Source organism: Chrysemys picta, chromosome 7 (genome assembly GCF_011386835.1).
Source record: "Chrysemys picta bellii isolate R12L10 chromosome 7, ASM1138683v2, whole genome shotgun sequence".
In the NCBI taxonomy this organism is placed as follows: Eukaryota; Metazoa; Chordata; order Testudines; family Emydidae; genus Chrysemys; species Chrysemys picta.
Window position 1 is genome coordinate 46483946 of NC_088797.1, and position 24140 is coordinate 46508085.

Sequence of the window (24140 nt, forward strand, 5' to 3'; positions counted from 1 at the left end):
GTGAGTTTCTGTAACAATTATCATTTATATAACTGACTGTGCTTTTCTACCTGGACTGAAAAACCTGCAGCCCACCCCCCTGAGTGGTTTAGTCTGGGTTTTTAATACGGATACTGTGCAATCAACAGTCAGGAATCTGTTGCAAATGGTTCTCAAACTTTTGTACTGGTGACCCCTTTCACATAATAAGTGTCTGAGTGCGACCCCCCCCCTTTATGAATTAAAAACACTTTTTTGTATATTTAACACCATTATAAATGCTGGAGGCAAAGCAGGGTTTAGGGTGGAGGCTGGCAGCTCATGATCCCCCCATGTAATAACTGATGCCTTTATGTGTATTGTATCAGGGGGTAGCTGTGGTAGTCTGTATCCACAAAAACAACAAGGAGTCTGGTGGCACCTTAAAGACTAACAGATTTATTTGGCCATAAGCTTTTGTGGGTAAAAAAAACCTCACTTCTTCAGATGGATGGAGTGAAAGTTACAGATACAGGCATTATATAATGACACATGAAGAGAAGGGAGTACCTCACAAGTGGAGAACCCAGTGTTGACAGGGCCAATTCAATCAGGGTGGATGTAGTCCACTCCCAATAATAGATGAGGAGGTGTCAATTCCAGGAGAGGCAAAACTGCTTCTGTAATGAGCGAGCCACTCCCAGTCCCTATTCAAGCCCAGATTAATGGTGTTAAATTTGCAAATGAATTTTAGTTCTGCTGTTTCTCTTAGAAGTCTGTTTCTGAAGTTTTTTTGTTCAAGAATAGTGACTTTTAAATCTGTTATAGAATGTCCAGGGAGACTGAAGTGTTCACCTACTGGCTTTTGTATGTTACCATTTCTGATGTCCGATTTGTGTCCATTTATTCTTTTACGTAGGAACTGTCCGGTTTGGCCAACGTACATGGCAGAGGGGCATTGCTGGCACATATAACATTAGTAGATGTGCAGGTGAATGAGCCCTTGATGGTGTGGCTGATGTGGTTGGTCCTCTGATGGTGTCGCCAGAGTAGATATGGGGACAGAGTAGGCAACGAGGTTTGCTACAGGGATTGGTTCCTGGGTTGGTTTATCTTGGTGTGGTGTGTAGTTGCTGGTGAGTATTGCCAGTCTTCTGGTTTTCCATCTTTAAAAGAAGTACTAACGGGCAATATGGATCCTGGGGTCCAAGACTTACAGTTCTGATGGAAAGTTCTGATGGAAAGGAGTCCCTGACAAATATTTGCCTGTTTGTTTGTTTTTCTTATAAAATATTTCTTAGGGCTTTAAAGAGTTTTTCTAGTTGAATAAAAACTGCAGGGTGAGTGAATAATTCCATTTTCTTATCTACTTCCAAAAGAGTAGGGCATATGAAAACAGATCAGAGGTATCAGGTTTGGGCAAACGTGTTTACCCGCTTATCAATGATGAGCCAATATTAGGGTAATAAGTGTCGTTTAGATAACTAGAGCAGGAAACATGCACTAATAAGTGTAGGGCTTACCTATCGGTTTGTGCAGTATTGTACAGATTTAACCCTAATAGTGACAAAGTTAATCTTCACCGAGTCTGTAAACAAGCATAAGCAACAAAATTGTGTGAACTGCCTCAGAGCCCAATACTGCTTCTTTTGCATTAATTGGGATAACTAGAATATCTAGAAGACTTCAGATACCCTTTTCTGTCCCCACCTTCAAACCCTGAATGCATTGGGAGAGAGTAGGACAAATCTGCTAGTGATCTTCTGGATGACTTGTTGTGGTATGGACAAAACCTTGTCTCTAGCAGGCTGGACCTGAATTCAACAGCAAGGTTCTTGCATTCTGTACTATGGTGTGGCAGATAGAAATATTGGACTTTTAATTGATTAAACATGAAAATATCAATCTGTACAGAAATGTAGCCTCAAAATAACAGAGGGACTAATTTAATGCATTCCTCGCATCTTTAGTTTTCCTGCTGATTTCTGTATTGACAACGCATAGTTGAATTGCAGAAGTTTGTTAGGATGGAGTTGCAGGTTTTGGCAAGTGGGTGGGGGAACATTGAGGCTTCTGGCACACAGGCAGGCATAGGAGGGTGTTTGAGATTGTTGGATAAGTACATTAGCTTGTTGTTTCTGATTAAAATGACCAGCAGTGAATTATGGAGTATAGTTGTAGCCATGTCTGTCATAGTGTATTAGTTAATATTGCATCTGAAGAAGTGAGGTTCTTACCCATGAAAGCTTATGCTCTCAATACTTCTGTTAGTCTTAAAGGTGCCACAGGACCCTCTGTTGCTTTTTAGTTAATATTGACACTTACTTAATTTTCAGACCTAACTCATTAAAATGAAGGGAACAATTAACATTCAGAGCTATTTCACAGTGTCTGCAGACTCAGGCAGGCCTCATTATATAAGTTTATGCTTGGTTCACATTTTCAAGGTTTTCATTGCAGCTCTAAGAGCTAAACATTTTTAAAATGTGAGCTTAATTTCTAGAGCAGGGGTGGGAAAACTTTGTGGCCTGGGGGCCACATCTGGGTATGGAAATGGTATGAAATTGGGGGTTGGGGTGCAGGAGGACTCCAGTTGGGGGTGCGGGCTCTGGGGTGTGGCTGGGGATGAGGGGTTGGGGGTGCAGGAGGGTCTCCAGGCTGGGTCCGAGGGGTTCAGAGCATGGGAGGGGGATCAAGGCTGGAGCAGGCACTTACCTCCAGCGGCTCCTAGAAGCAGCAGCATGTCCCCCCTCTGACTCCTCTGTGGAGGTGTGGCAGGTGGCTCTGCGTGCTGCCCTGTCTGCAGGCACCAGCCCTGTAGCTCCCATTGGCTGTGGTTCCCGGCCAATGGGAGCTGAGGGGGTGGGGTTTGGGGCGGGGGCACTGTGCGAAGCCCTGTCTGCCCCTACGCATAGGAGCCAGAGGGGGGTACATGCTGCTGCTTCCTGGAGCCGTGTGGAGTGGGGCAAGACCCCGACCCTGCTCCCTGGCTGGAGTGCCGGAGTCGGGAAAGCCCCTGACACCGGTTCCTGGCTGGAGCTCGAGGGCCTGATTAAAATATCTGGAGGGCCGGATGTGGCCCCTGGGTGGGCAAACTACGGCCCCTGTTCTAGAGCAGTGGTTCTCAACCAGGGGTACGCATACCCCTGTGGATGCGCAGAGGTCTTCCATGGGGTACATCAACTCATCTAGATATTTGCCTACTTTTACAACAGGCTACATATAAAGCACTAATGAAGTCAGTGCAAACTAAAATTTTATACAGACAATGACTTGTTTATACTGCTCTACATACTATACACTGAATTGTAAGTACAATATTTATATTCTGATTGATTTATTTTATAATTATATGGTAAACATGAGAAAGTCAGCAATTTTTCAGTTATAGAGTGCTGTGACACTTTTGTATTTTTATGTCTGATTTTGTAAGCAAGTAGTTTTTAAGTGAGGTGTAACAGAGGTATGCAAGACCAATCAGACTTCTGAGAAGGGTACAGTAGTCTGGAAAGGTTGAGAGTCTCTTTTCTAGAGCATGGTTCTGTGGTAATGGATGAATTTCAAAGCAAATTCTGTAACTGTGAAATCATGTAATAAATTGCGTCCTGGATATAGATGTAATTTTAAAAAACTAATTCAATACTGATGAAGCTACAGAGAAGAATGTCAGAAATTAAAGGTAATGTGCTTTTTAACAGGCTTACCTTTGCCTAATGAGCAGGAAGAACTAATGATGGAGGAAGAGATCTGAGACATCCAATGTAGAGGTCCCCTGTAACGAAAAATGATGCTGAAAAATCAAAAAGAAGAACAGGAGGACTTGTGGCACCTTAGAGACTAACAAATTTATTAAAGCATAAGCTTTCGTGGACTACAGCCCACTTCTTCGGATGCATCCGAAGAAGTGGGCTGTAGTCCACGAAAGCTTATGCTCTAATAAATTTGTTAGTCTCTAAGGTGCCACAAGTCCTCCTGTTCTTCTTTTTGCGGATACAGACTAACACGGCTGCTACTCTGAAACCTTTCATTATGCAAGGCGCTGAAAAATCAGTTAACCCCTTCAGTGCTAACATACATAGGGCACACAAAACCCCATCCCCTACCTCACTTCCCCCACACACATACACAACCAAAACTATATTCTGTCTTGATGTACCTGGTATATCACTGAAGTCTTGTTGTGATGTTCCAGTGGAATGTCTGCACTTCAGGAAGTGCTCCCTTGTTCTGCTGAAATGGCCAGAAAGGTGTTAAGATGTGTGTAAAGGCCATAGGGAGCTAAAATAGCAGCTGATGTCATATTCTGTGTATACAGTTTTCATCACTATGGATCTGAGTGCCGAATACAAAATGAAATATGCAATTATGTAAAACTGCCAATGGCTCAGAGTGCAGCCACTTCCAAAAAATGGCAAAGAAAAAAATAACCACGGAAGGACAGACAAAATCATTTAATTGTCCTGAACAGAAAAATCTTATATTGAGCCCTGAAGCTACTGGTGGCAATGTTCAGGGAGGATGTTGTCATTGTTTCACGGGGATCCTGAACCAAGCAGCACAAGTCCCTCTCCTGCGCCTCATGGGACCTCAGAACAGCCCATCCAGACAAAACAGCTGTGTAAAAACTTCTGGAAATATGGTATGTTGAGAAACTCTGCTTTTATATTGTACAGTGTAGGGCTTGTTCTCCTTTTGGAGGAAAATAGGTTCAAGAGTTCTCAGTTTACCATTGCTTTCTATTCCCCACTTGCATGTAATTGTCTCACATTGGTGGGGTTAAACAGTAGGTGCGGATGAATTATTATAAAAAGACTCCTTATTTGACATGTAAACGTTAAAAGTAGAGAAATGCAAAGGTTACCTTGTGTGTAAATTTTTTGTATAAGGAGCCAAAAGCTGAAAAGAGGGACAGAGGTGGGTATTTTTAGGGCTTTATTTGTGCATCATATAATACATAGTGTTTTAGAATCCTAGAATATTCGGGTTGGAAGAGACCTCAGGAGGTCATCTAGTCCAATCCGCTGCTCAAAGCAGGACCAACGTATGTGTGTGCACGTGCACACAAACTTCCTCCATTGTCTCTCTGCTCCCTGTAACCAAGTCCCCTGAGCAAAATCAGAAAACCCTCTTGCTGCTGAAGGTAGAGCTTATCCACAGTAGGTTCTCTTTACCACCAAACTCTCCCATCAAAGCTGCTCCTGACTTGGCAGATGGCACTGCTTTCTGCCAGCAGGTTCCCTTTCACAAGGGAACAAAGCCAGCACAGAGCTTACTCCACGGAAGGAATTTTTACCGAGGTACTCAAGAGAAAAGGGCTTGAAGAGGCAGAAACATTCATCCGTGTCAGTCAAGCACTACATATTGTAATTGGGAGGTCCCTGTTGTCTCCTTTAGTCCATGCCTGTAATTGGAACTAGTTAGAATTTCACTAATCATTTTAGACTGGGAAAACACAAGGCATCCTCCCAGGATACTGCAGGGGCTCTAACTGTGGCTTTGCTAATTTTTCTGAAGTGTTATGTGGCTTCGTTTACTCTGCTTGGCATAGTGTTCTGTTATACGCTTTTTAAAAGTGCTGTCACCTTTGTTTCTATTAGATTGAAATGCCACCCACACTGCTTCCACAGTTCAGAAAATCTAATCTGGCTACTTGCTTATACACGTAATGACACATTGGCTGTACAGCAGTGTTTCCAAACAATAAGGGTGGAGGAGTAAACAAACTGGTCTACAGGACAGTGGCCTTCTAGAAGGCAATTTTGAGTAGTTCACACATCTATTATTTTTCTACCAGGTAGGCAACTAACCTAGATTCATTTCCATAACTTAGGTGATGTCACAAGCCCTCTTGCATTTTTGTCCCTTCCTTTGTGTCCTGACCCCATTCTTCATAGTTCTACTTCCCTGTGGAGCTAGACTTAGAGAAAGTGCTGATACTTAACTTCCCTTCTGCTTGCATTGCAGTCAGCCTGAAAGCTCTCTATTATGTCCCTTCCTTATGGGGATAAAGGAATCTGGGCCAGCTTTCTACCTGGGACAAAGGTGATAAACATGAGGGTTACTGAAAGTTGCCTTCTTGAAAAAGGCCAGTGGTTGTCAACACTTTTTTTCTTCTTCTGTGGAATGAGACTCACAAAGTGGCCAAAAAAATCATCCCATGACCCACCCTATCCCACAAAGTTCTGTGGAACTGAGGATGATGTGATTTAGGTTTATAGGATGGAGGTGTATCAAAAAAGGTGAGGAGACTGGAGGGTCTTCTGGGTCATGGAGGCTTTTCTGTGCTTGCACGGTGCTCCGTTCCAGGGTGGCAATGAACTGCTGCTAGTGGATGAGAAGCTGGTCAAACAGATCCTTAGAGCACTGCTTCTTATTGCCCTGGAGCCTAGTACTGTGTGGAGGGAGAAAACAGTTGTCCTCAGACTTGGGGATGGCTGTTCAGGGATAGCATCAGCAGGAATGAGCCTCTTCTTTCTTTTTGTTACTGGGTTCTCACTGTGTCCCAGTGAGTTTGAGATTTTTACATTGGTCAGCAGCTGGATATGACTCACTGAACATCCCCTTTAACCCACTTCTGCTTCACACCCCACTGAGTGAGAATTGGTGCATTACGGCTTGTAGATAACAAAACCGTTCTTTTATTTGAGACTTGCAGACCATGTGCAGCTGTGTTTTTTACTGATCCCTGGATCTCTTTCCTTTTGAGCTAGTCTGAACCTAGTAGCTGAGCAGGGGTAACGTTGAGATTTCCGGAAAGGTCAAAGGCAGTGGTTTGAGTGTTTTGATACACTACGAAAAAGGACTGAAATGGCAGAGTGGCTGCCTGTGACTTTTTCTCTCCTGCACACACACACAATATACGCTAACACCCTCCTCATCTTGGTTAGGGCAACATGAATGGGCCTGCTCCAGGGAGCTAATGGGATGTGGGAGAAGGCAGATGCTGGGTGAAACAAGCATACTTCAGGAAGATTCCACCTGAACTGGAGCAGAACCTAAAATATGCATAGCGTGAGACTGGTACCCTGAACTTTGTTCTTAGATGCCAAACCCAGATCATGTATGAAATACCTAAAATAAACATCCACTGGGCGGATAGTGGATTATTTTATCTGTCCCAAGAAACTTTTTGCAAATCAATGGATTACTTGAAAGACCAGGATCATTCAAGCACTTACCTGTCTGCAGTTGGTCTAGAACTGCTGCATCTTATGGACCAGTTGTTTTGGTTTGGTTATCAGTGGAGTTTGTCAATTGGCTTGCACTCTACAGATGTAAATAAGTTGGTTAGTCTAGTGGTCTCTTGTGCTTATTGCCAGCGTGGGCTGATTTCTAACCATAGAAGAGTTGTATAATCGGGGTATAGCAGGTGGATGCTAACTCATCAAGCCTGTAAAGTGGAAATGCAGAAAGGAAGGAGATGCTGTAAAACTATTAAGGTCTCTGTGAAAAGCAAGCTGTATTGCTGTTCCCTCTGTGCTTTTTATGTTCTCTTCTAGTGTGCCAACAAGCTGAAACATGTTCCATCCAGACTTGTGTAGTAACAAAGCTGAGGAAGATCAAGGCGTGTCCCTGTGGCTTCAAGCAGATTTGAAGATCTGAAAAACTGTTACAGATACAAATCTTGTCATGTGCATCTGTCTGTCTGTCCATCAGACCTGACTAAGATCGCTCTGTTTTAGGAATAGATGACCCTTCTCCCCATCTCTCCCCATTTATAGTTTAAATCCTTCTGTTCCATTTAACGACAGTAGAACCTCACTAATTCACACTGACTGAGCGTCTCATTACAGATAACTGGATTTTGCATATCAGTTTTAATGTAAGCACCCAGTAAGCTAGAATAACAAAATGTTCATTTATTTAGACAAGTCTGCTTCAGTTTTAATTACTTCTGGTAATACTTTGCAGCACAGGGATGCCTGAACTGAATGTCTGATCCAGCCTTCTGCAATTTGAGGAAAATCGCATCCTCCTTTGAATGTCAAGGCTCAGGCCCGTTTCTCCTTCATAGTGCACTAGTAAATGTGGAACGGTGTCCTGTGTACAAGTAATGCAGTCTTAGAAAAATGAGGAGTCCTGCTAGCCCTCTGCTATTAAATCTCTGCCCAAAAAATGGGGAGAGACCCCCATTTTCCTGTGTTAAAGTGATAGGGAGCACAGATTAGCAACATTCTGCAGTAATTGGGACCATATGCCAACATGCATAGATAAAAGTGCTTGGCATACATAGAATGTTTAATATTAATATTTTAATTGTATATTAAGTGAACCAATTTAAAGCAGATGTAAATTAACCATTGATTATTGATCAGTTCATATCTGTACAACACTCCATTCTAAAATAGTTTGCGAACTACATTTCACTCTTGAAAAGCAGCCATTGTTAGCATGAAATGTTTATTGTTCCATATTATGGGATAATAGCTACACTCCAATTTTTTTTCTTGATTTTCCTGACTTGAACAGCAATGTGGTGTACATGTGTCCAGTGATGGGATGAGAGTAGAAACCTATTTAACTGGAAAAACGTGAGAACTTCTCTCTCTCTCCTAACCAATGGAACCAACAGCCTCTCTGGATTAGAGCGTATAAATTGTCTGGATTGCGGTACTTTTACACAGACTTCCTAAGTATTTAAGATGATGCAAAGCTCTCTTAATGAGATTAAACTATAACTCCCTTGCATTTTAATACCTCTAAACTGAAAGGAGGAAAGAATTCTAGTTCAGCCTGCTAATCAGCCCTGGGCTTCCTATTTTCTGAATCTTTACAATATGGCATTTCATGCTGAGGCGTCTGAAAACTGCTTTGAGAGGAATAGCAAACACAACATGTTTAAAATTAATTTATTCCAAAGCAACTTTAACAATGCCAAACTTTTGATAAAATAGTCAAAATGTTTCATCTTTAAAATGTAATTTCAGACACCAACCAAGCTGGCCAACGAGCCAGAGCTTATTGCACTGTTCTCGAGTCTGACCTATTGTCAGTTCAAAATCTGGCTCTTCTCCACAGGCCTTTTCCCAAAAATATTAATTCTTCCTGATTCCTGTTTTGAGCGTGCTAATGGTTAAGTAATAAGCCCTCGAGCAGTTTGTGGGATTTGAGTCAGCTACTGTCTGGGACAGATTTATGATGCCTATTTCAAGGGTGGAGTTGAGAAGTGCAGAATTCTGTTGGAATGCACTGCTAAAATATACAAACTCAGGGCCCCCATCTCTGGAAGCCACAAAGAGTAGCTAGAATGGTACTCTTTGGTTGCTCTCCATTGAGATTTTGGCTAGTGAGAGTGATTTGCCTTGTGAACTAGCAGTGATGCCCCTTATATTCAATATCTCTGTTATCCCTTACAAACATGTGAGTAGGTAAGATAACTTATAACCATTATTGGTTTTCAGTTACATCTTTTTTTTTTGAGGGCAAAGCCTGGATGGTGAACTACTAGTGTCTTTCTTGCACACTGTCCTGTGCATATATATCCTGAAAGTCTAAGATCTCTCTAAGGTTTATGACAGATTGGATATTACTGTTGTGGGATATTTAAAGCCCTGTGCACAATACCATAGGGCATAGTGCACAATAGAAGCCCTGCTACCAAAACGTTCTCCTCATTTGCAGGTCTGTGTGTCTGTTTGGGGACTTGTTTGTTGTTTTTACCAAAAACTTAAAATCCTAATTTTTTTTTCTTTTAAGAATTCATTTCTCACAGAGCTTTATAACGATTCCGGTTTCCCACATGTTGCTTTCAGTCAATGTGGCTTTGTCAAAAGCAGTCTGGTTGCCACAGCAACAGAGTTGTTAATAGCAAAGATGTCATTGCTTGAAGGTGGGGAGAGGGGGAGGGCGGGTTTCTCTGGCTCAGCTGCCTCTCCACAGTAGAAGCTCCTGCTGGAGCCACACTACAGTACAAGGTCTCCATTGTTTTTGTGAGGAGTAAAAGCCTTTTATTTTGTTCTCCTCTTCCCTTTCCAATCAATTTACAATCAAACTTTGACACATGGGAGGGTGACGGGGCTTGACATTGGCTTGATACTCTGAAGCATTCCTGTTCTTTCAGACCCTCCAATCTCAAGGATACTGCTGTTGTCCTCTGTGTTTAAAAGAAAGTTTCTGTGAACAACAAAGCACTTGCATACATACAGGACCTGCAGCATTCAGTTTGTGTTTATAACTAAAATAACACATAGACACACCATCCTCTTTCACTTTAGTTCACAGCCCTTTTATGAAGGTAGTGTGAAAAATGATCTCTCCCTTCACCCTGTGCTGTAATATGAAACCAAGAGGACACTCAAAGAACTTAAAGGGCATTGAGTTTTCAAAAGAACCTAAGGATGGGACTTGGACATCTAACTCCCTTAGGAAAATCCCATCCTTAAACAGCATGTTACTTTTATTAATATTTAGTGAACCTGTGGAATTCTCTGTTCTAATGTCAGTGAGACCAACGCTATCAGGATTTTATAATGGACTGGGTCATGTTTATGAACCTTAATGAAATGTGTCTCTCTGCAAGCAAGTTATACAAACTTTTATGTTTTGAAACCAATAGTGCTATGTAAGTCCTTTGTGTTAGTTTGCAGTGATAGTACCCATGCTTCAGGGAAGTAGCTGATTCTCTCCCTTTCCCTGCTGCTAAATATACCGCCTCAGCAAGTATAGCATTCTGCTAACCCAGGAGAGAGAAGTGGAGCTAGGTCCTGATTTTGCAAGTGCTTATGGACATGAGTAATGTCATTCACATGCATAAAGTTATGCACGTGTAAGAGCTTGTCCACAGGGAGAGGTTATTCCAGAATAGGGTAGGAAGTGAATTTAAAGCACATCAGCTATTACAGAATAGCTCCCTGTCTGGACACTTATTCTGATATAAGAATTAGAGAGCTAAACTGGAAAAAAGGCACTCTTATTCCGGAATCTGAGTCCACACTGAGCTATTGCGGAATAGCTATTCTAGTCAATTTCCCCATGTAGACAAGCCCTAGGTGTTTGCAGGATCAGGGACCTGGAGTCATCCTATCGGATCTAGTATGGTTACTATGCTACTCCTGGAGCATTATGCTGTCCTCATTTTTTCTTTTTTTTAAATAATCTTAGTTTTGGGTGCACTATCTGCTACTTTAGCCTTTAATAGAAAGAAAAAAGCTACGACCAGGTAATTGCTATTAAAATGACATTTAACCAGGGATTTGAAACGGAGTGGAAATAAGCTGGTTTAAAATATTTATATATAATATGTTTCAAATGCATGGTGAAATCAGACTCTACCCAAATGCACTCAAGGATGTAATTCCAATTTAGGTGTCTCTCTCACATTAATAGTTAAAACAACACAAAAGTTGTATAGCCCTTTTTTGCAATCAGATGTATTTTATTACTGTATCTGTATGTTACTTTCAGGCAGGTGCCTTATGTACTGTAGGAATCCTCCAGTTATGTACAGAAATAACCTGGGAAGCAAAAGGGAAAATCTGTGCATTGTCTGCATCTGGTATGCTGGAATTTGTTGTTTTACAAGGTAAACCTCCTGCAGGATTAACTGGGTTGGGTCTCATTGGGTTCTTTACAGTCTTTGAAAATTGACAGGATTTCCAGCACCAGAGAGATAGAGAGAGCTGGGGAACGGCCGATTAATGTAGAAACCGTCTCAGTTATGAAGGATTGGCACTGGGTGGAACAGTCTTTCAGCTCTGTAATAACTTTCTCTTGTTGCTGAGATGCTGTGATTAAAGGCCTTTTGAGGATGGAGGGCAAAAGAGCTTGGGGTTACTTGTAAGACAAGTGCATTTCAGAAATCCTGATCGTCAGGCGCACCTTTATTTTAGCTGGTGGTGTAACTGCCTTGACTTGTAATGGGTCTGCATGCCTATTGCTATTCATAAATAGGATGTTGCACTGAAGATCTGAAAATTCTAACCTCTTGCTGCAATAGGGTGGGGAAGAAAACAATAATATACATTACTGAAAAAAGGCTTAAAAGAGAGATTAACAGAGCCTTTCACACCTCTCAGCTGTCTGAATCATTGGTTGTGGGCAGCAAAAACAGTTTCAATGTTATATACTGGTGCACAAAAGTCAATTCACACAGGAAGAACATGGGGAAAAAATGCTCAGAATTGCTGGTTCAATAAAACTTCCAATGAAGCAATATCAAAACTTTTTGTTTAACAAAAATACCCCCAACTTCCACTCCCCCCACCCCCATACAACATTGTACTAGTGTAGTTGTGGCCATGTCAGTCACAAGAGCTGTGTGTGGCTGGGAAGCTTGTCTCTGTCACCAACAGAAGTTGGTCCAATAAAAGATATCTCATCGCCGTGTCTCTCTAGAACTGTACTAGGTAATTCGGCTTAACCATTTTGAAGTGTTCAGTCTTTTAAAAGATTTTTTAAATATATTTGCCAGGAAATTGCTTGTATCCTGTTACGCGGGGTGCAGTTCATAGGAGAAATTTTAGGAAGGACATGAAGACTTGAAAAGGAACAGTGGTCCAAGACTGGACCCTAGGAAGAGAGTATTAGTATAAAGTGAGAATAGGCTGTGTGGAAGTTCATTAACAATAGGAGGTGAAAGTATTGATGATAGCTGCTGAGTGTGTTGTTTCTCACATGTCAGTTTTTGCACGATTAATTATACAAGTGTTGTGATCTCCAAATGCAGTTATTGTTGGTATCATGTGTGTTTGTTTTGCTTTTTATTTTTTATATTGCAGTATACCATTTTAATTCAAGCCTATGGGGACATTCAGTGTATATATTCTAAACAACTTTATTTTGTAACAAAACAACATTGTGTACGTTCTGCGTATGACTACTTCACCCCACTGCTGCTTCTTGGTGGAAACCTGACTCAATCAATTAGAGACAAGGCAGGGAGGTAATATCTTTTATTGAACCAACTTCTGTTGATGATAGACAAGCTTTTGAGCTACACAGAGCTGCTCTTCAGGTCTGGGAAAACTACAAGCAGTGAATTAAGACACTCCTTTCTCCCTTCTAGGGTTAGTCTAGTGACCTGCATTTGAGCATTCTTAGAGCAGGGGTTTCACCATCCTTCCTCTCTTTAGCTTCTGTTAGTCAATAGCCTGTCCAATAATGATAACCAGTCAGGCTCCTCCTTCCTCTGTTGCTTAATGAAATGATAATTGTCTGGTATTGGGAAGAAGAGGGAAATCAGTTATTACTTTCTCACTTGCATTGTGGTTCAAATGGTTCTTCATTTGAACAAACTGAACCAGAACTTCAGATAGCTTGTTTCAATTACATGCAATTTCTTTTACATATGCTTTTGTGTGCAAGTGATGGGTATAGCAAATATCCAACATGCAGTTAGTAAGAAGTAAAATTGTTACGGATGTGTTTTAATTAGAAAGTTCAGTGCCATGGCTATGACAATGTAGCTGTGTAAGGGAATATTTAAGTGTGTGAAAAATCCCAGAGCAGCTCTTACAGCATTTTAACTCCTAGAACTCCAGAATCTGAACAAAGTGAAGACAGCTATTTTACTCATGGTGTGGGAGTGGATGATTCTGACTATGCTGCTTCAGTCAGAAAGGGAAGAGTATAAATACAGTATTGATTCTTCACAACTCAGCGATAGATGTAGGTTTCGTTTTTAGAAAGTACGCACTATACATTTTTAAAGTGATTTATTCTGAAAACTTTTCAGATTAGTTTTACAGCTATATCAGAAAATGAATGATTGGTTATTTCATTTACCAAAGGTGATTGAAGTAGATATTTATGAAGTCATTGGGAGGTGAACTATCTCCAATTCAACAGGTTAATCATTAGGATTTGGAGGATTTTCTTGGCATGCTGTATTAGGAGGAGAACATCACCAGACACATTTAAACATATAATATTTTAACAAAACAAGCATATGATTTTTTGAATTTAGTAAAACATTCAAGTTTTTTAAAATCAGGTTTGTTTTTGTTAAAATTGTTTTTAACTAAAATAGTTAAATGAAATATTAAAAAAAAATTTAAATTAACTATGTCAGCCAGGTCAACATGAGAAACTTAAAATATTGGCTTCTGCAGCTAACTCAGTCGTCTTGACCTTCATTTTCCTGTTTGTTCATAATCTGGAAAAGAAAAACAAGCTTTCCTGCTTTTTCAGGTCCCAAGCGATTTCTCAATTTGGAATGAATTAGTCCGAAGGAAGAAAATAGTCTTTCTACACCGGCAGAAGAAGCTACTGCTGTTAAAAGTGAGATTATCACTTCAACAGTCTCTGAATCCAAGTGCTTAAGTGACTTTCACCAGTTCACTGGTGTGATTTTCTTTAAAACATCATCAGCAAACATATATGTCTTGAATAGCTCACCCTTAGCTCTGAAGTTTATTATAGTTGGCATTATGGAGGGATGATTGTTCGATGTCCATGTCATAGCCAACTCCTCTTCTTCAGCAGTTAAGGTTTGACCCTGGTACTGAGTATTGAGAATATTTGCAAGAAAATGAGCTGGAGATAGTGATTGTCCCATTCGTTTTTTAATGCTTATAATTTAATTCTGTCATTGCATAGTTCTCTTTTTAAGATCTCACTCAGTTCCTTCCAAATTTCAACAGCGTCAGCAATAAAACAGCTATTTCCCTGCATTTTGTTCAAGGCTACATAAATAGGTTTCAGGATACTCAGCATGTGTTCAACACTTCTCTTAAGCCCAATGTTGAGAACTTTGGCTGTGACAGTGCCATCTATTTTTTCACGATTTTGTTCACAAACTGTCATCAGATTAGGCCAGTTCTTGATATAGTGCTCAAAAAAGTCCACTACTGAATTCCATCGCACGTCTTGTGGGAGAGTTAACTTGGTTTCTCCAACCTTTTTCAGGCTAGGTCTACACTACCCGCCTGAATCGGCGGGTAGAAATCGACCTCTCGGGGATCGATTTATCGCGTCCCGTCGGGACGCGACAATCGATCCCCGAATCGACGCTCTTACTCCACCAGCAGAGGTGGGAGTAAGCGCCGTCGACAGAAAGCGGCAGAAGTCGATTTTGCCACCGGCCTCACAGCGGGGTAAGTCGGCTGCGATACGTCGAATTCAGCTACGCTATTCACGTAGCTGAATTTGCGTATCTTAAATCGACTCCCCCCTGTAGTGTAGATGTACCCTCAGAGCTGCTGCTGCAAAGTGGTTGTTACGGAAGTATTTTGCAATTTGAACAACATTAGTCTTTATTTCTGGAACACTGAAGTCTTTGGCTAGGAGGTGCATCAAATGAGCACTGCACATATGTTATTAGCATGGGATGCTCTTCTAAATAATTTCTTCTCATCTTGGATACATTTGCAGCATTGTCTGTGACCAAGTTGCATACTAGACATTTGAATTTTTTTTCACAGTTCGTTATAGCTTTTACTGCTGCTACTTGTAAGTATTCTGCTGTGTGTGCATTTCCTGATGTATGAATTGTTTCTGTAAGGAAGACATGCCCCACTTCTGTTGTTACACAGGCACTTACAAGAGGATCATTGTGGACATTGCTCCACCCATCAAGACTCAGGTTAACAATTTCACCCTCTAGACCTTTTGCACACTGCTCAATTGCTCTTTCATACACTTTATCCAGCAATTTGCCTGTGACATCTGCTCTGTTGGGTAGACTGTATCCTGGTCTTAAAGACTGAACCATGTTAATGAAGTGTAGGTTCTCAATCATACGGAAAGGAGAGTTTTTCATCTATTACCTCTTTTTGTAATCTGCTGGTTCTTATCACAAACTTATCAATGGTTGTATCTGGATGATGGAATTTTATTTTTCTTTTTGCTACAGGTGATATACTGTGGCTATGTGACATACATGATATGACGAAACACTATCATTGGCAGATAACTCTGAAACTATAGAAAATGATGGTGATCTTGAAGGTGGATAGTCTTCAAAATCCTGTATGTTGAGGATGTATTCTCCTAAACAAAATAAGTCAATGTAGTTATTTAATTAGTATTACCATACTGCTCATTTAGTATTACTCATTGCATTCACTGACACTCAGTACTAGGGTTACCATATTTCAGCAAGCAAAAAAGAGGACGGGAGGAGCCCCGCCCCTGTCCTGCCCTAGCCCCGCCCCTGCCCCACCCACTTCCCGCCCCCCTCAGAACTCCCAACCCTCCCCCCCCCGCTCCTTGTCCCCTGACTGCCCCCTCCTGGGACCCCTGCCCCTAACTGCCCCCCCAAGACTTCACCCCCTACCTAAGCCTCCCTGCTCCTTGTCCCGACTGCCCCCTCCTGAGACCCTCTCCCCAATCCTAACTGGCCACCTAGGACCCTACCCCCTACCTGTGCCCTGATTGCCCCAACCCTTATCCACACCCCCAGACAGAGCCCTGGGACTCCCACACCCCATCCAACCACTCCCCACCCCCTGACAGCCCCCCCAGAACTCCTAACCCATCTAAACCCCTCTGCTCCCTGTCCCCTGACTGCTCCGATCCCTCTCCCCACCCCTGCCCCCTGACAGCCCCCCCCAAACTCCCAAACACCCACCCCCTGCTCCTTGTCCCCTGACTGCCCCCTCCTGGGACCCCTGCTCCTAACTGCCCTCCAGAACCCCACCCCCTACCTAAGCCTCCCTGTTCCTTATCCCCTAACTGCCCCCTCCTAACCCCCCCCCAAACTGCCCCCCAGGACCCTACCCCCTACCTGTACCCTGACTGCCCAAAACCTTATCCACACCTCCCAGAAAGCCCCCCCCGAACTCCCGACCCCCCCCCCCTTGACTGCCCCCTCCAGAACCTCCCTGCCCCTTCTCCTGCCCCCTGGCTCCCTTGTTGTTGGCCTTCGGTTCGCCTAAGGGCTCTCTGGGAGCTTGCTGAGTCTGAGCCGTTCTCCCGGCACGCTGGGCAGCAGCGGGGGAGGAGCCCCAGCCTGCCAGAGGCGAATGCAGGGAGGGAGGGAGGGAGGGAGTGAGCTATGCTGCAGGGCAGGAGGGGGAAGTGGAGGAGGGACTCTCTCTCGCTGTCGGAGCCCCATGTAAGTGGCACCATCCGGCTGCCCTGTTAGCCGCGCGTGTTCTGCATGGAGGGGAGGGAGGGAAGTCCGGACATTAACAAATTCCCCCCGGACGCTATTTTTAGTTCAAAAATCCGGACATGTCCGGGGGAATCCGGACGAATGGTAACCCTACTCAGTACTACTTTAAAGGTGAAATTGTAAAAGGAAGATCTGCCTGTTTCAGCTATTTATTTTTTATCACACTGCATCTAAAATGATTGTACCACAGAGTAACAACTATATTTTGTGCTCAAACATGAGAATTCAAGAATAATCCAGAAGAAAGACAGGCAGTCCTTAAGAAAGAAGTATGAAATAAAAAAGTTTACCAACCTGAAAATCCTGTATGTTCAGACATGTTCCTTTCATCATCTTCAACGCAGCTTCCTCCTGAGAAGGAACACTTCTCATGATGTTGTTTTATTCGGGAAACAAGGCCTTGCATTTCTTTGTTGCACTGTTAGCATTTTGCACGCATGCCTGTCTTACCCACAGGTAGAGGAACTTAATTAAAATATTCCCAAACTGGGTCTCCTTTACAGCCTGCTGCCATTGTAGGTTTTCCCTTCTAGTGAGAGAATGGTATGGTAGATCTCAAATCAATGAAGGCTACCCTCAGAAAGACCTCAAGACTTCTGGAATATGGTGTTCAAACCGTTTTACTTTTGTTTCTACTGCCTGTCCCTCCCTTCTCATATTTATCTCCAGACATCATCTCCTTATCCAGATCTATTCCGCTCCCAGCCATCTTCTATTCATTGAACTTTTTGAAACTTTGCACTTTTAGAGAGAGGTAAGGGATTGACTCTGTGTACACAAATTTGCAGAGGGACAATAGGGTTGAGGTCTGTTATTTCTCACCTCTATATATTATTTATTTATTTAAACACATTTTTGCTGTTAACAAACATGTTATTTCTGGAGACACAAATCCACAGTTTGAGGACTGCAAAACTAAGCATCTCTGATGGTATCTTCTAGACTGAGCACTGAGTCCCATTGAGTAGACAGAAAGATTAACCTAATTAACCTATACAGAAGCCCCTGGAATCCTATAAGGTTGGGTGCCTAATCCATGAACTATTGGAACTCATTTACAAAACTTTTCTTAAACATTACATGAATATATTGTCTCATACTATAGAATTAGAATTTATAATCCCTATTCCATGATGAGATATCTTTGAGCTATCCTGTATCTTAACCTACCTAAAGATTGTTTTAATTTTTCCTCAAAAAGAATTTTATCAAAAAAATCCGATTTAAATAAAAAAAATCTTTTTTTTAATCATTGATTTTTATCCACCCTGGTATTATCATTAAATTCTGGTACTTACATTATTCAGTCCTCATCTACCCCCTTCTGTCGCCAATACTTGAAATTTCTGAGTATCCTTATTCATGAAACCCAGTTGGAGTTTTGAATACATATATGGGCATTTCTAAGGCCTGGGCTACACTGGGGCGGAGGGGAGAGTTCAAATTAAGATACACAACTTCGCGTAGCTGAAGTCGAAGTATCTTAGTTCGACTTACCTGGTTGTCCTCACGGCGGCGAGTCAACCGCCACGGCTCCCCCGTCGACTCAGCTTACTCCTCCTGCTGAGGTGGAGTACAGGCATCGATTCAGGGATGGTCTGCAGAGTTTATTTGCATTGGCTTCCCAGGTTGTTCCTGCTGGTTTCTGGATGATATTTACACGCCTCTTTATTTTGTTGTGGATACTTTTCAGATGCTGGTGGTACGTGAGGCTTTGGTCTAATGTCATGCCACAACAGTTCAAGCTGGGATAATAAAAAGCTGCTGGCCATGAAAGTCTGTGTGCAGCTCCGTCCTAGCATCTCTATTGCTTAGATGAAATGCTGACCTGACATTCTTAGTAGGTTTTGGTTTTAGCCTCCAATATAAGAAATATTCCGTGGTTTTAATTTTCTTTGGTTAGGGTTTGTCCTATAGTAGGTAGATTTCATGCCTGTGTAGTCAGAGCAATTTTATCAGCATAGACTGATTTCCATGATATTTGGGGAAGGTTAGTGGTGCAGATATTAAACAAGATCGGTGCTAAGCCAGTCGCTGTGGTAGGCCATCATTGCGAGTGCATGGCCTGCTGATCTGGTCACCAACAAAAAAGTAAAACCTACAGCTGGCCAAAACGTCTTGGAGGAGTTTGATCATAGAAAAATTATCTCAATCAACACAGGCTTTCAAGAGAAGGACGTTCCTCCCTATGGTGTCATAGGCACCAGATAAGTCTAAGAAAACTGCCCCAGTCTTGTGTTTTCACTGGAATTGTGCCTCAGTGTGTGGTGGTCAGGCTAATACTTGGTCAGTACAGCTGTGGCCTGGTCAGAAACCTACTTGTTTATTCAGAAACATTGCTTCTACAAGCGGCATAATCTTTGCCAGTAATATTCTTTCCATGACCTTGTGTAACCTGCAGAGGAGTGACATGGGCCACTACAATGGTTGGCTTGTCAATGGCTATGACCACAGCCTCACACCAGATCCCTGGGACAAGACCTGAGGAATGGATATTGGAGAACAGTGCTTCCAGCCATTTCTCTCCTTTAACTCCAAGGTTTTTAAGAAATTCTGGAAAGAAGCCATCAGGCCCTGCAGCTTTCCTAGCTTTTTTGAGTGAGAGAGTTTTAGTCACCTTTTCAGTGTTGAAGGTCAATGATGCGGGGAGGAGGTGGATAGTGTTTGTCAGTGCTCTCTGAACATGTTGGGCTTATTGGATTTGTCCCCTAAGCTTATCATTCAAAAGGTCTTCAAGAGGCACCTGTCTGTCTCTACTCCATCTCCCTGCTTTCCTCTGCTTCCCCACCCCACCCCAAAAAAGAGGAAACAAGCAGGGAAACATTCTGTATCTAAAGTGCTAGGGATTATGGGGTGCTATCTAATGCTGGTTTAATAGAATACTATGTTCTTCACCCTCTCCCCTAAGAAAAGATGAAGCTTAGGGTGTAGTGGGTACCCAGTGGCTGGAATTTTATTTTGAGGTTCAGGTACTGTAGAACCCAGATCCTCCAGTGAACTTACAGGAGCTGAACTGGCACTCAGTAGATAGGTATCGATCCTATGGTTCACGTGAACCAAATACTGCCCCCATTTACTGCCAAGAATAGCTAACTGGCTGGTCAAGATTGTGCCTGAGAGTTTGGATAAGAAAATTCAGTGTCTCTCTCTTTTACTCCCTTTTATGAAAGGGTGAGGATAAACCAACTGATGCTCTCTCTGTTTAAAAAGGGGGTAGGGGTGTCTGTGTGTGTGTGTCTGTGTGTGTGTGTACCTAAGCAGGGCTGGTTTTAGGTTGATTCCCTGGAATTGGCCCCGGACCCGAGCCCGGCAATCCCCGTGGCCCCGCTCCCCCGGCTGGAGCGGCGGCCCGGCGGGCCCCGGAGCGCCAGCCCGAGCTCGGCAAGCCCTGCGGCCCCAGCCCGGCAAGCCCCGCGGCGCCGCTCCCCTGGCTGGAGCGCCGGCCGGAGCCCAGCAACCCCGTGGCCCTGCAACCCCGGCCGGAGCATGACAGTTCAAAGTGTTCCTGAAGATTCGGAGTGCCACCCGGTGAGTACAAGCCCCACGAATCGGGCCCCGCATTTGCTAAAGCTGGCTCTGTACCTAACAGTCAGTGTAAATAAAGAAGGAGATTTTTACAAGATGTGGAACGTATGAGATTTGAAAATGACCACCACCATTTAGATCCAGGGAGAGAACCTGCAATGGGTAGGTAATCTACTCAGTATCATGAAGTGCTGTGCAATGATAGATCAGTGACTCTTCTTCTTCCCCAGCTTGACTTGTCTCCGTGATCCTTCTCTTGCACAGATGGAATAAACATCACTGGCAGCTTCCTCCTCCTCCTCCTGCCACTTGCCTGGTGTGAAATGTTAGCTCAGCTCTGTTGAGAGGGACTTGCAGCTGCATCAGTCGGACAATCTGCCTCTCTGTTAACATGGCTTTAGTGTGGGTGTTTCCCTGATTCCCCGGCACATCGTGTCCAGGAGAATGATAGTGGATGGCACATCATGTCAGTGAAATCCATCTCTTCAAAAAGCATTTTACAATTTCATGAAGCAGCAGCTCCCCCTGCTAGGTTTAGAATAAGAGAGCTGCTTAGAGTCTGATCAAAAGTCACATCAGTGCTATTTCTCCCTTTTACCCCACCTCCCTGCTCCTCTTTCGCCTTCTACTAAACCCACACTTTTCTCTTAGGCTAGGTCTACACTACCCGCCTGAATCGGCGGGTAGAAATCGACCTCTCGGGGATCGATTTATCGCGTCCCGACGGGACGCGACAATCGATCCCCGAATCGACGCTCTTACTCCACCAGCGGAGGTGGGAGTAAGCGCCGTCGACAGAAAGCGGCAGAAGTCGATTTTGCCACCGTCCTCACAGCGGGGTAAGTCGGCTGCGATACGTCGAATTCAGCTACGCTATTCATGTAGCTGAATTTGCGTATCTTAAATCGACTCCCCCCTGTAGTGTAGATGTACCCTTAGAAACACACTGACTTTTGGAAATGAGCCAGCATTGCAGGCTGACACAAAGGCCTTGGCTACACTGGCGCTGTACAGCTCTGCAACTTGCTGCGCTCAAGGGTGTGAAAACGCACCCCCGCGAGTGCAGCGCTGTAAAGCGCCAGTGTAATCAGCGTCTGCAGCGCTGCACACTCGCTCGCAGCACTGCAAGCTATTCCCCTCGGAGAGGTGGTGTACTTGCAGCACTGCGAGAGAGCTCTCACAGCGCTGGTGGTGCGACTACACTTGCGCTTCACAGCGCTGCCGTGGCAGCGCTGTGAATCCCCAAGTGTAGCCAAGGCCAAAGAAACTGTTGCAGGGAGCGGAGGAGAAAGGCAGGGTCCTATAAAAGGCAATTGGAGGTGTATTTCACAGCTTGCTTAAGAAAGGATTGAAACTCCTAGAATGACATTTGTTTTCCACCTTTGCAATGTCTTACTTTTCTTCCCTCTGTTTTATCCCCAGTTTAAAGGAAGAATAAACATTAGTCTTCCAAATATTCTTGGAATTTCTCCTTTTCCTCTAATGTGCATGGTCATCGAGTAGGCATCCAGTGGCAATACTATAGAGCAGGGGTTTTCAACCTTATCTCATTTGCAGACTTCTAATTTCAAGTGGCGGTGCGAACCCCTTTGGAAATCTTAGACATAGTCTGTGGATGCCCAGATGTCCTTGGACCACCGGTTGAAAACCACTGCTATAGAAGAATGGAGAGTAAATCTATTTAGGAACATTAAGACGCCTCTTTTGATTATAGCAACATACTCTTTTCCATTTGAATTGCCCAGTTCATACTTCACTACGTTTGATTCTCTGCAGCCCAATAATCGAATAGCAGGGAGTGAAAAGGAGATTGCTTTCTTTCTAATGCCTGGAAAATTGGATCACAGATCTTGGAATGGATGGAAAAACTCTGCCTCCCCTTCCCTCCTCCATAGCATGATCTTGGCTAGGGAGAGACTTCAGAGGAAGGTCACAAGGATGGAAACTGCAATAAGGTGGGGATTGGAGTCAAAATTACATTTCCTTTCTGTGGGGTTTGAAAACTGTGCTCGCCGCAGGGCGAGTGGAAAAGGAGATTAGGGATCTGAGGGGTATTCTGTATGTCTACATTCCGATGGATGATGAGCATTTGATTCAAGGCCAGAAGGGTCCATTTTGATCATCTAGTCTGACCTCTTGTGTACACATTTTCTAAACCTTTAATAATTCTTGTGGCTTTTCTCTGAATCCTTTCTATTTTATCAACATGCTTTTTAATTGTTGTCACCAAAACTTAAGAATATACATAAGAATGGCCATACTGGGTCAGATCAATGATCCATCTAGCCCAGTATCCTGTCTTCTGACAGTGGTCAATGCCAGATGCTTCAAAGGGAATGAACAGAACAGGGCAATCATCAAGTGATCCATCCCTTGTTGGTTAGTCCCAGCATCTGGCAGTCAGAGGCCTAGGGACACCCAGAGCATGGGGTTGCATCCCTGACCATCTTGACTAATAGCCGTTGATGGACCTATCCTCCATGAACTTATTTAATTCTTTTTTGAATCCAGTTATACTTTTGGCCTTCACAACATCTCCTGGCAACACGTTCCACAGGTTGACTGTGCATTGTGTGAAGAAGTACTTTTTTGTTTGTTTTAAACATGCTGCCTTTTAATTTTATGGGGTGACCCCTGGTTCTTGTGTTATGTGAAGGGGAAAATAACACTTCCTTATTCACTTTCTCCACATCATGCATGCTTTTATAGCCCTCTATCGTATTCCCCGTTAGTAGCCTCTTTTCCAAACTGTCCCAGTCCTTATTATTTCTCCTCATATGGAAGCTGTTCCGTACCTCTAATCATTTTTGTTGCCCTGTTCTGTACCTTTTCAATTTCTAATATATCTTTTTTGAGATAGGGTGGCCAGAACTGCATACAATATTCCAGGTGTGAGCGCACCATGGATGTATATAGTGGCATTATGATATTTTTTGTCTTATTAGCTATCCCTTTCCTAATAGTTCCTACCATTCTGTTAGCTTTTTTGACTGCACGTTGAGCAGATGTTTTCAGAGAACTATCCACAATGACTCCCAAGATCTCTTTCTTGAGTGATAATGGCTAATTTAGATCCCATCATTTTGTGTGTATGGTTGGGATTGTTTTCCAATGTGCGTTACTTTGCATTTATCAACATTGAATTTCATCTGCCATTTTGTTGCCCAGTCACCCAGTTTAGTGAGATCCCTTTGTAGCTCTTCGCAGTCTGCTGTGGACTTAATTGAGTAAATACCCCATCTTGTGCTTATCTGTTAGGACATTGATCATAATTATTCAAGATCACGTTCTTCCAGGTTGTGAGTGACTCTGAAACAGATAATGCCATTTTTGAAGTGTGTCACTCTACCTTCCCTTTTGCCAACTCTTTTCTTCCTAAATAGGTTATAACCACTGATTGTAACATTCCAATCATGCAAATCATCCCATCAGGTTTCAGTACTACCACCTAGATTGAATTTATGCTCCTGAATGAGCAATTCCAATTTCTCTTGTTAGTTACCCATGCTTTTAGCATTGGTGTAGAGGCAATTAAAGAATTATTTCTCTTCACATCCTGTGGTTCCTTGATTAATTTTATTCTCAACATCTTGATTTTTGTGCT

At 43.0% G+C, this 24140-nt stretch overlaps 1 protein-coding gene across 2 annotated transcripts in view; it reads left to right on the top strand.

The window, feature by feature from the left end:
• The window catches only part of MAPKAPK3 (MAPK activated protein kinase 3), a 78119-nt gene that overhangs the window by 2774 nt on the left and 51205 nt on the right, over positions 1 to 24140 (top strand). The gene's annotated exons all lie outside the window — the stretch shown is intronic.